The sequence below is a fragment of the Odocoileus virginianus genome, chromosome 33 (assembly GCF_023699985.2).
Source record: "Odocoileus virginianus isolate 20LAN1187 ecotype Illinois chromosome 33, Ovbor_1.2, whole genome shotgun sequence".
Classification (NCBI taxonomy): Eukaryota; Metazoa; Chordata; class Mammalia; order Artiodactyla; family Cervidae; genus Odocoileus; species Odocoileus virginianus.
In genome coordinates this window covers 36018686-36031163 of record NC_069706.1, presented here as the reverse complement: position 1 = coordinate 36031163, position 12478 = coordinate 36018686, and the positions used below count along the sequence as shown (strand labels likewise).

At 45.8% G+C, this 12478-nt stretch overlaps 1 pseudogene; it reads left to right on the top strand.

Moving 5' to 3' along the window:
• Positions 1 to 4462: 4462 nt before the first annotated feature.
• Positions 4463 to 5859, top strand: LOC139032814 (cell cycle regulator of non-homologous end joining pseudogene; annotated as a pseudogene).
• The last annotated feature ends 6619 nt before the right edge of the window (positions 5860 to 12478 follow it).

The following is a 12478-nucleotide window of genomic DNA, read 5'->3' as shown; positions in this document are numbered from 1 at the left end:
CATTCATTTCGTTATAATATTATCTCATGCCCTTGACCTCTCAAAAGCTGAGCTATTCATTGGACCTGCCAGGACACCCCCCCCCCCCCCCCCCAGCCCCCTTCACCAGCCACAAGCCTTCACAGCTGCAGGACCACAGCTCACCAGGGCCGGCAGAGTGCCACCACCTGTGAACGCCTCAGGCCAGCCACCTGGGGGTGGGGATGGAGGTCTTCCCCGGACCACCCCTGATCCCAGCTCTTTCCCGGGAAACAGGCTCTGAGATGCTGAGTGGAGCAGGCAGGAAGTTTCCCGGGGAGCCTGGGGGTGGGGAAGGAAGGATGAGGACCCTGAACTGGGACATGGCTGCACCAGAGACGCTCTGGGGCCGGGACGCGCTTCAGGGTCGTCCTGCAGGGACCGGGCCTGAGCCTCGATGCCGTCCCCTCAGTCAGCCGTCTGACGTGGCTACCCCGGAGGAGCAGCGTGGCTCTGGGGAGAGGTGACTCTTCCCAGACAGGGACTGGGCTGAGGGCTGAGGTCGGCCACCTCCCCAAGCAGCTGAGTGACCCTTGGGGGCCCCCTAGGGGCGCACACATGTGGCACGGCCTTCATTTGTTGGTGCAGCTGGCCCCTCGTCCCCTACCTCCACCCCAGACCCCTCCTCGTTTTTCAGCCAGTGACCTTTTCAAAAGGCAAATCTGATCCCAAGATCGCCATCCTGCCTAAAACCCTTTCACGGCTTCCCAGGGCCCTCAGAAGAGTCCGGTTGCCTTATCATGGCTCAAAAGGCTTTGCATGATCTGACTTCTGTTTATCTTTGCGGCCTCATTTTTGGACACGTCCTTTGAATGTTCTGCTTCTGACCTTAGGAGGGCCTTGTAGTTTCTTTTTTTTTTTTTTCCATTTATTTTTATTAGTTGGAGGCTAATTACTTTACAGCATTGCAGTGGTTTTTGTCATACATTGAATTAGCCATGGATTTACATGTATTCCCCATCCGGCCTTGTAGTTTCATGGCTGTACCAGTCCTGTGCATGCACACGTGCGCATGTGCGTGTAATGCCTCTTCTGCCCTCACCTCCTTCCTCCTCATAGCCACTCACTCAAGCACATTTGACCTCCTAACACTTCCTCTCCTTCACTCTCTACTTTGTGTGTTCTCTAGAACAGGGGTCCCCACCCCCTGGGGCCACGGACCAGTACTGCGCTTAGACCTGTTAGGAACGTGGCCACACAGCAGGAGGTGAGTGGCGGGTGAGTGAGCAGTGAAGCTTCCTCTGTATTTACAGCCAGTCCCCATTGCTCAAATCATCATCTGAGCTCCGCCTCCTGTCAGATCCGCGGCGGCATTAGATTCTCATAGGATCTTGAACCCTAGTGTGAACTGCGCATGCGATGGATTTCCGAGGGATTTAGGTTGTGTGCTCCTTAAGAGAATCATCCCCTGCCTCATCTGTGGAAAAACTTTCTTCCACGAAACTGGTTCCCGGTGCCAACAAGGTTGAGGGCTGCTGTTCTAGCAGTCTTTGCGGCGCCCCAGTATAAGCTGGGTGCTCCTCTTCCGGGCCTCTCATCCCCTTGCATGTGTCCACCAACCACACGACGCACACTGTGTTTGAACTCTCTGCTGCTCAGCCCCCTGGGAGACAATGGCAGTCACTGTCTTACCCATCCCTGTATTTCTAGCTCCTCGCAGGGTGCCCTGCCCATCGTCTCCTAAATTAACGAGTGAATCTATGAGGGTGGGCAGGGGAGCACTGGCCCGAAGGAAAAGATAGATAGATGCTATGGCAGGCAATTACACCTTTGGTCAAATAGAGAGAGGGTTGGACTTGTTCTCAGCGAAGACTCTCTCTGAGCACAAAGGAAAATGGTGTCTACCGAGCTCAGGACGAAGACGAGCTCACCCAGCAGAAACGGGATTCAACACTGACCTTTACAGAAGTGCTCGGTGCCGCTCTGGCTGCGGGAACTGTGGGCGAAAGGCCAGGGAGCTGAAGGGTATCTCAAAGAAGCCAACCAAATAGGCAAGGAGTCGAAGTGCTTCCTGCAGAAAGAGAGACAGAACAAGTTAGGGACCTGGCTTAGAAGGTGGAGGCCCCAGGGCACAGGGAGGAAGTCTCTGAAATAATGTAGGACATGTGTGCACAGACTGAGGTGTGGGGCAGGAAGCACTGGGATCACAGGTGTCCCTGAGACCTCGAGGACAGGGACGTGAGGATGCAGTAAACAGTTCGTACGGCAGGAAGAAGATGTATGTACAGAGGCAAAAATGAGCACATCCATCACTTTGAGAAGACCTGGGGAGTCTCATCTCTGCCTCACCCCTTCTACAAAGGTCAGGGGAGCACTGTACAGAGGGGTCACTCCTCTCTGGAGTTGCTTCTTTCAAGAGCCCCACACAGCCTTGGAAACATCCAGAGAAGCATCTGGTTGGCGTCTGCTAACAGGTCTTTCACCTACTGAAATGACATAAATAATTTGGCAGAATACTTTGGCTTTTAGTAGAAAACAAACTCAAAGTGGGGTCTTTAAGAGTACTGAACCCCTTTAGAATGTGACATAACCTCCCTGGACAGTCATCTATTATTTTGAAGAAGAAAAATTTTATTCCTCCATGCCCCAGTTACCTTCTCTGTAAAACTGGATTGTTTTAAGGATTAAATAACTTAATATATATGAAGTGCTTAGAGCCATATACTTGGCACACAGTAAGTGCTTAATAAATATTTATATATGCACTTATTCTTATTACTTTAGAATAGCAGCATGGCATCATGGAAAAGATATGTCATCTCTAGAGATGTGGCTTCAAATGCTGGCTCCACAACTTACTAATTATGAGATCTCATTCAGCTATTTATCTCTTTGGTTTCTTCAACTCTAAGAAAGTACCCTATGCAGGGTTGTTACTGGTATCAAACAGCAAAACATCTATGAAAATCCCACGTATGTTTTAAAGTGCTGTCTGTGAGTTAGAGGAACTTCCCAGGTGACGCAGTCATAAAGAATCTGTCTGCCAGTGCAGGAGACTCAAGTTTGATCCCTGGGTCAGGGGAGAGCCCCTGGAGAAGGAAATGGCAATCCACTCCAGTATCTTGCCTGAAGAATCTCATGGACAGAGCAGCCTGGTGGGCTACATACAGCCTATGGGGTCACAAAGAGCTGAGCACTCATAAACATGATTGAGTTAGAAGAGGTGTGTGCGTGTGTGTGTGTTCCTTTCAGCAGTTTTTGTTGAGTGTCTGTCTTTTAGGATGATCATTTGAGACTGGGAGTGATGCTTGGTGGATGTTTTCTGAGGAGAGGATAGATAAGTAGGCAGAGTGGCAATGCTAAAGCCACATGGACAAGCCCATGCACAGACCCCCAGAGGCAGCCTTTCTGTCTCCCTCTATGGAGTAAGGATAATGGTAAAATGGTAAAAAAGCAGGAATATCACCTCTCTCCTCTGTCACCATTCCCAGTCTCTCAGACCCTGACTCCATGAGGATAATAGCTATGTCCTGCCACAGCCATCTCAGAATGTGCCTCTGGTCTGGCAGAGGTGGAATCCTCTTCTTACACCAGGGATGCTAAGCCAATAGAAAACCACGTGCTTCCATGTGACCACTCTTATCTGGGGTATTTTTCTTATCTCTTGACAACAGACTTTGTATCTGAATTGCTTTCCCGACATTAACCAGGTATTTGGTTCACAATATTTTCAGTGTTGCAATGCAGTAAAGGACAAGCCCCAGAGCCATGAATTGCCGTGAATGTATGGTACCCTCTTCTGAACCCAGGCCCCCTCTCTGCCCTGTACTATACATGCCTGGAATAGACAGATCACCCCTATAAACTGTGAACTCGAATCTTTTCCAGACACCATTAAATGTGATGTTAACAATGAGAAGTAGACAAGAGAAGGCTTTCAAACCTTGAAGCTGTGTTTCAGAAATAGTTACAGATAGAGATATAAGCTATTAGGCCTTTTCCCAAAAGGCCATGTGTAGAATGAAAAATCCATCTCACCATGGATGAAAGAAAAATAAGAAATAGGATTCTTTTTTGACAGAGTATTGGTATAATAAAGGGCAAACTGAACACCGAACATGTACAAGTCCTTGACATTTATGAGTCACCAAACTGGTCAACGATACCAGTTTATCAGATCTCTTCGTTTTTGTGGTTACCACTACTGCTACCGCTACTACTACTAGTACCAGTAATACTAGTTTAGTATTACCACTACTACTACTACTAATTACTATTATTGCTGCTCTTTACCAGGTACCATGCTCTGGTACAAACGGAGAGTATTTCATCTAACCCCTGAAACAACCCAGTGAGATGATGTTAATTAGTAAGCTCTTAACAGGAGAGGCTGCAGATGGTGACTGCAACCATGAAATGCAAAGACGCGGGAAGTGCGGGAACGTAGGGGAGCGCGGGGCAGGCCGCGGCGCGTGTGGGGCCGTGGCCAGGCGGGGCTCCCGCTCCCGACCACCGTCTGGATCCGCCTCCCGGGCCCTCCCCAGAAGCCAGGGAGAGGGCGCGGGCCCAGAGGAATTAAAGCTGGACTCCTGTTGACGACAAACGGACCTACAGTTCCTGGTGTGTGATAAGACAATGGGATTTGATGTCCTGAAGTCACTAAGCTTGGACCCTGGTTCTTCTTCATGAGAGACTGAAGAGATGGAAGCCTTAAAGTCTGAGACTAGAAAGCAGGTGCTGCCCACATGGATGACAGCCCAGGTGTCTGAAAAGAGGGCGGCGCAGGTGAAGACCCCCAACTGGAGACCAGCCACGGTGCCAGCGGCTGCAGCCAGATTTCCTGCCGTGAGGACCGTGCACTGCATGAATGAAGCCGAAATTGTCGACGCTGCCCTGGGGATCCTTGTTGAGGAGGACCAAAAACAGGAAAAGCCGTTGGAGCTGCCACCTCTGGCAGGCGCTGATAGGCCAGAGCGCTCCCCGGCCAGCCCAGCGCCACCATCCCCAAATCCCCCCTGGAGCGGAAGTGAGGACAGTGAGGAAGAGGGCTGTGGGGCCGACGGGCCTGCCTCAGGGCCCGTGGGTTCTGACGCGGCCTGCAGCAGAAGCCTCGAGGAAGACCAGGACGAGCTAAAATACGTCAGGGAGATCTTTTTCAGCTAAGGGACAAAGTTCCAGGACTCTGCTCAGAGTGGCTGAAGGAAGCTGGGTTTCCCCTCTCAGCCTGGGCGCTGCCTGTCAGACTGTGACAGCTTCTGCCCCCAGCATGGAGCCTCCCTGGACTGGATGGGCTCACTGGGGGAGGTGAGCAATCAAAATGAGCTCCTCCCAGAATTCCTGCTCTCTGCCCTCCTGCTCAGGGGACTGGGGGCTCGACACTGTCTTATTCAGGTACCTGGTTCCAGGGAAATGAGATCATGGGGGTCAAACTTACTGGAACTGGGAGTCAACTTAATAATTTTCAAGGAAAAACAAGTATGCCTCCTAAGTACACTGAAATTCCTATGGTTTGGCCACCCAAGGAGGAAGCCTATTTTTAAAATCTCTTCCGTCATGTGTCAGTCAGTCACTGAGCCCTTGTTGGTCCAACCCTGAACTGGACACCTTCCCCCAGGGCTGGGCTGCCCGCTGAGAGCCTGCCTGCGGCCCCATGTACAGATTGGGAGGCCTGCCCACCAGCCAGCCCTCCTCCCCTGGGCCGCCACCTTTCTAGGCCTCGGCCTTGGTCCCTGGGCAGTTAGAAAGTAAGAGTGGGATAGGAGCCCCAAAGAGACAGTGACGGCAAGACATCACACTGGAGTCCATGTTTCTGCCTCTATTGAGTGTGGCTCTGCACAGGGGTGAGCCGGTCACGTGATGTACAGATTGTCAGTGTAACAGATGCTGAAGAATAGTCAAAGCGCCCCCGTGGGAAAAAAAAAAAAGAAAAGACGCTTACTCCTTGGAAGAAAAGCTATGACAAACCTAGATAGCATATTAAAAAGCAGAGACATTACTTTGCCAACAAAGGTCTGTCTAGTCAAAGCTATGGTTTTTCCGGTAGTCATGTATAGATGTGAGAGTTGGACCATAAAGAAGGCTGAGTGTAGAAGAATTGATGCTTTTGAACTGTGGTGTTGGAGAAGACTCTTGAGAGTCCCTTGGACTGCAAGGAGATCCGACAGGTACATCCTAAAATAAATCAGTCCTGAATATTCATTGGAAGGACTGATGCTGAAGCTGAAGCTCCAATACTTTAACCACCTGATGTGAAGAGGTGACTCATTAGAAAAGACCCTGATGCTGGGAAAGACTGAAGAAAGGAGAAGGGGACGACAGAGGATGAGATGGTTTCATGGCATGACCAACTCAATGGACATGAGTTTGAGCAAGCTCCGGGAGATGGTGAAGGACAGGGAAGCCTGGCGCTGCAGTCCAAGGGGTCGAAAAGAGTCAGACATGACTGAGTGACTGAGTGACAACAAACAGGAGAGGAAATTAAACATCAGCAGTGAGGTAATTGGCCCCAAGTTACAAGACTGGTAGAGATAAAGCCAGGGTTTGAACACAGGCTGTTTAATCTGACGCCTGGATTCTCCAGCTGTATACAACGCCACTGCTGGCTGTGGGCTTTCTTTTTCAGCATTACGTTCACAATTTAACAGTTATTCTTCGCTTGGTGAGAAACACTGGCTACATGAAGACGGAAAACAACAACCCCGAAATGTGAAGGTTACTGGTTGGGCAGCCAGCTTCAGTGTGAGCATAATTTACGCTCTTGCCTTAAAAAAATGCCTGGTGTTATAGACTTTCAGAATAAACTATGCATATTCTTCATTCACCTGGGCATTAGCTGATGGATTTCAACCCTTCGTTAGTTTATCCTTATGCTGGGTGGAATTCTAGGCTGGTAACGATTTTTTCCTCAGAATTCTGAAGGCGTTGTTCCACTACCTTGTTCAGGGTGGGAAGGGAAGCTGAGCATCCAGAGCTCCTTGTGCAGACTCCCCACCAGGCTTCCAGTTTTCAGCATCACCTGCACACCCACGTGCAGAAGGATCCGGGCTCCCGATTCTGTGGCCTCGGGTTTTGTATTGGAAAGCAGCAGGGTTTGGGGGCTTCTCTCCAAGGCCCAGTTCTCGTCTCTCCGTTTCCTGAAACAGCTGCAGCTCCCCCATCTGCCTCCCAGCTCCGCGATTTTATTGTTCTCGCCTCCTTTGCTGTCCCTTTATCCTTGCAGCTCATGTCCCTTTCAGTCCCTCTGCTGCCATTTTAAGTGAGGTTGCAGGAGGGTATTTAATCCACCAGGTTTTACTGAACTCTCAGGATATAGATTAAGTGAATAAGGCACAGCAGGGGAAAAAATACAAAGATGTCTCTTTTCTGTATATGACAAAGGGAGAAAGAAAAAAGAACAAAACCGCAATACATGAATTCATATATTTGTATGTGCTTGTGTGTGAATTTCAATAACTCCCTGCCACTGACATTAGTTATTAGTTATACCAGGGAAGTTGTGTTAGAGAGGAGGGGGAACACTATTATTTCAAAATTTATTTGCCCCTTGGTACTTCCCTGGTGATCCAGTGGTTAAGACTCTGTGCTTCCAATTTAGGAAGTGCAGGTTCAATCCCTGGTGAGGGAACTAGGATCCCACATACCACATGGGATAGCCAAAATAAAATAAATAAATCTTGGAAGTGCTTTGCTGAGCAGTGGACAATGAATCAGAAACTAGCACTTTTTTTTTGTTTGTTTGTTTTTAGCAAAAATAGGGACAAGAAAAGAGGTACAATCAACAGCCCTGCTGACCCTTTCTTCCATCTAGATCACTGAAGAAATTTCTATGGGCGCTACGTTGAAACAAATAAATAAATAAATTTATTTACCCCTGAGTTATTTGAACTAATACAAAGAGCAAGAAGTATCTGTGAAATTTTAAAAATATTGAAAAGATACTTGCTTTGCACAAACTGACTTTTTGATTTACACAGTGGCCTGCGTGACTCATCCAGGGGATGACAGGCCTGGGTTTCAACAAAGAAATAGTCAAAACTCCCAGGTGTTGTCTCAGATTCAGGCTGGATCTACACAAAGCCAGCAAGATCCAAATATTCGTTTCTGAGAGTTGGACTGTGGCCTGTTTTTAACCTGATATTTGGTGAAGTATAAATGAAGGGTTATCAGCCCTGACCACACATTAGACTTGCCCTGAATGCCTAAGAATATGAGCAACAGAAAGAATGACAAAACCCTTCACAGCCCTGCCATCAGACTAACTAAATCCCCAGAGGATTCTAATGGACAGGCAGGGTTGAGACTCATTTATGCAGATATGATTTTAATCCATTGAAAAAAGTCAGTTAAACCAGCTGATGTCATTCAGATCTTAAAGACAGGTTGAGTTACTAAATTTTTTAAATTCTTCAACTTTCTGACATCACACAGCACAATCTCTTGGAAGTTTTTAGCCTGTGCTTCAATATATGGCCTTTGCTAGAACCCCAGTGATCAACTGAACAGTATATCTCAGAGCATTTGCAAGCTGGATGCTCTCTCACAGGCCTCAGAGATAGTGCAACTCTTCATTTTACAGATGAGGGAATGTCGCCCAGAGGTATTCTCTCACAGATTTACTGTGTTGGGGTGGGTAGGGAGGAAAGAAAGAGTGGCAGAAAGAATGTGTGTGCTGAGAGTGAGCTGGGGGGAGGAAGGCAGGGAGAGGGAGAAGGAAGGAGGGAAAGTGAATGGTATAAAAGACTCGTATTACTGTCACAATTTTATATAACTGTCTTTTCCTGTATTATGTCAGGAAGGTTCTCTAAGGATCGGTTTTACTAACCTTGAAAAAAAAATCAGTCAAGGTCCAAATGAATTGTTGAGAATCACCTATCTCTGCTTCCTTGTGGGTTTGCACTAACACAAGTCCTAGACTTGGCCTCTTGCAAAAAGCAAAGAATAATTTTTAAAAAAATTCTACATCTTTTACCCAATGTGCTTCTCTAAGAGGTGGCGTTTTCTCCTTTGTGGCTTTATTGAAGGTATTTTGTTTCAGGGAGTAATCCTCTTGACTTAACCTGCAATGTCCCTGAACAAATGGTGTGCTGTGTGAACAGGTGAACAGGCTGCCAGCTTATATCTGAGAGCCATGGAGGCTTGACTGTTGTGTTTTTCTTATTGAGGTCGAAGTGAGTAATAAGACAAGGTGGTTCACAGCAGGAAATAGGTTACTCATGTCATGAGCTGGGACTGTTAGTTCAGGAGGGAGGAAGAAAATTAAAGCTCATTGGATGAAAATGTATTCTTTGGTTTTCCTCTACTAAAATCACATTACATTTCCATGCTAGGCCCCACTACAAATGTCATAGAATGTGATATGTTATCTCAAATGCATATTTATGGCTTCTCCGGTGTATCTATTAACCTTTACGTACAGTTATATCATATATTGCATTATTTAGATTTACATAATCCCATATGCACAAAAGTGCATCTCATTCACCTGATCTCATGTTATTCATATTATATTAGATGTACCAATGTGATCATTGGCTTATGTTTTTCCTCCATTTTTCATGATGCTTTATTGAGGCATGTTGTTGTTGGTGTTGTTTAGTGGCTAAGGCACGTCTGACTCTTTCTCGACCCCATTTACTGTAGCCCACCAGGTCCCTCTATCCACGGGGTTTCCGAGGCAAGAATACTGGAGTGGGGTGTCATTTCCTTTCCAGGGGATCTTCTTGACTCAGGAATCGAACTCGAGTCTCCCGCATTGCAGGTGGGTTCTTTAGTGCTGAATGACCAGGGAAGCCACATTGATGTATAATTGACATGAAATAAACTTCACATATTTAAAGTGTGCAGTTTGGTTAAGTTTTTACATATGTATATACCCATGAAACCATCATCACAATTGATATAATGAATATATCCATCACTTCTAGATGTCTTCTGCTAGCCACGTGTAATCCCTCCTAGCCCCTTTCTAGTACCCTGTTGCTTCTTCTTGTTCAGTTGCTGAGTTGTGTCTGACTCTTTGCGACCCCACGGACTGCAGCACACCAGACTTCCCTGTCCTTGACTATCTCCCAGAGTTTGCTCAAATGGACTCATGTCTGTTAAGTTGGTGATGGCATCCTAACATCTCATTCTCTGTTGTCCCCTTTTCCACTTGCCTTCAGTCTTTCCCAGCATTAAGGTCTTTTTCAATGAGTTGGCTCTTCATATCAGGTGGTCAAAGTATTGGCGCTTCAGCTTCAGCTTCAGTCCTTCCAATGAATATTCAGGGTTGATCTCCTTGCTGTCCAAGGGACTCTCAAGAGTCTTCTTCAATACCATAATTTGAAAGCATCAATTCTTTGGCTCTGAGCCTTCTTTGTAGTCCAACTCTCATATTCATACATGACCACTGGAAAAACCATTAGGGTGGCATCATTTGCATATCTGAGGTTTGACTATATGGACCTTTGTTGCCAAAGTGACGTCTCTGATTTTAATATGTGGTCTATGTTTGTCATAGCTTTTCTTCCAAGGAGCAAGCACCTTTTAATTTCATGGCTGCAATCATCATCTGCAGTGATTTTGGAGTCCAAGAAAATAAAATATGCCACTGTTGCCATTTTTCACCCATCTATTTGCCATGAAGTGATGAGACCAGATGTCATGATCTTAGTTTTCTGAATGTTGAGTTTTAAGCCAGCTTTTCCCACTCTCCTCTTTCACCTTCATCAAGAGGCTCTTTAGTTCCTCTTCACTTTCTAACCATTAGGGTGGCATCATTTGCATATCTGAGGCTGTGATATTTCTCTCTGCAATCTTGATTCCAGATTGTGCTTCATTCAGCCTGGCATTTCACATGATGTACTCTGCATAGAAGTTAAATAAGCAGGGTGACAATATATAGCCTTGACGTAGTCCTTTCCCAATTTTGAACCAGTCCATGGTTCTGTGTCTGGTTCTAACGTTGTTTCTTGACCCACATACAGGTTTCTCAGGAGGCAGGTAAGGCAGTCTGGTACTCCCATCTCTTTAAGAATTTTCATCCACACAGTCAAAGGCTTTAGTGTAGTCAATGAAGCAGAAGTAGATGGTTTTTCGGAATTCCCTTGTCTTCTCTACGATCCAACATTTGTTGGCAATTTGATCTCTGGCTCCTCTTCCTTTTCTAAATCCAGTTGTACATCTGAAAGTTCTCTGTTCACATACTATTGAAGCCTAGCTTGAAGGATTTTGAGCATTACGTTGCTAGCATGTGAAATGAGCGCAATTGCGTGGTAGTTTGAACATTCTTTGGCACTGCCCTTCTTTGCTTTGCCTTCCCCTTGCTTATCTGCTTTAATTTTGCACTTTGTAGAATTTTATATAAATGGAATCATGAGGATTACTCTTTTTTCTCTAGCTCCTTTCAGTCAGCATAATTGAGATTCACCTCTACTGACGCACATATACTGATAGCTTATTGATGAGTATTTACCATAAGTTACTTACCCTTCAGGGCTTCCCTTGTGGCTCAGCTGGTAAAGAATCCACCTGCAATGTGGGAGACCTGGGTTCAATCCCTGGGTTGGGACGATTCCCTGGAGAAGGGAAAGGCTACCCACTTCAGTATTCTGGCCTGGAGAATTCCATGGACTATACAGTCCATGGGGTCGAAAAGAGTCGGACACAGCTGAGTGCCTTTCACTTACCCATCAATTTACTGGTGCACATTTGGATTGTTTCCACTTTCCAGCTATTACAAATCAAGCTGTGATAAACATTTATGAACAATGTTTTTGTATGAACATAGCTTTAATGTTTCTTTGGTAAATACCTTGCAGTAGAATGGCTGGACCATATGTATAGCATATGTTTAACTTTTTGGGAAACAAAACTTTTCCACAGTGATTGTACCATTTTATACTCTATAGCAGTGTATGAGAGTTCAGGCTGTTCCACATCCTTGCCAACACTTAATAGGGTAAGTCTCTTTATTTTAGACATTCTGGTGGGTGTGAGTGGTATCTTGTGGTATAAACATGCATTTCCTCAATGACTAATGAATGCTGTACATCTTTTCATATGCTTGTTAGCCATATATATATATATATATATATATATATATGTATGTATCTCTTTGGTGAGGTATCTGTTTAAATCTTTTGCTACTTAATTAACTGGGTTTTTGTTCCTTATGATTAAAGTTTTAACAATTCTTTATATATTCTGAATACAAGTGTTTGGTCAGATTTATAAAGTGAAAATATTTTCTCCAAGTCTATGGCTTTTAAAAACTCATTCACTGGTGCCTTTTAAAGAGCAAAAGTTCCTAATTTGTGTGAAATCTAATGGATTATTTTTTAAAAACGGATTGTGCTGTTGGTGTTGTATCTAAGCAATCTTTGCCTATCCCAAGGCCACAAAGATTTTCTGTGTTTCTTCTGGAAGTTTCTATAGCTTTCAGTTCAGTTCAGCCGCTCAGTCATGTCCAACTCTTTGCAACCCCATGGGCTGCAGTACACCAGGCTTCCCTGTCCATCACCAACTCCCAGAGTTTACTCAA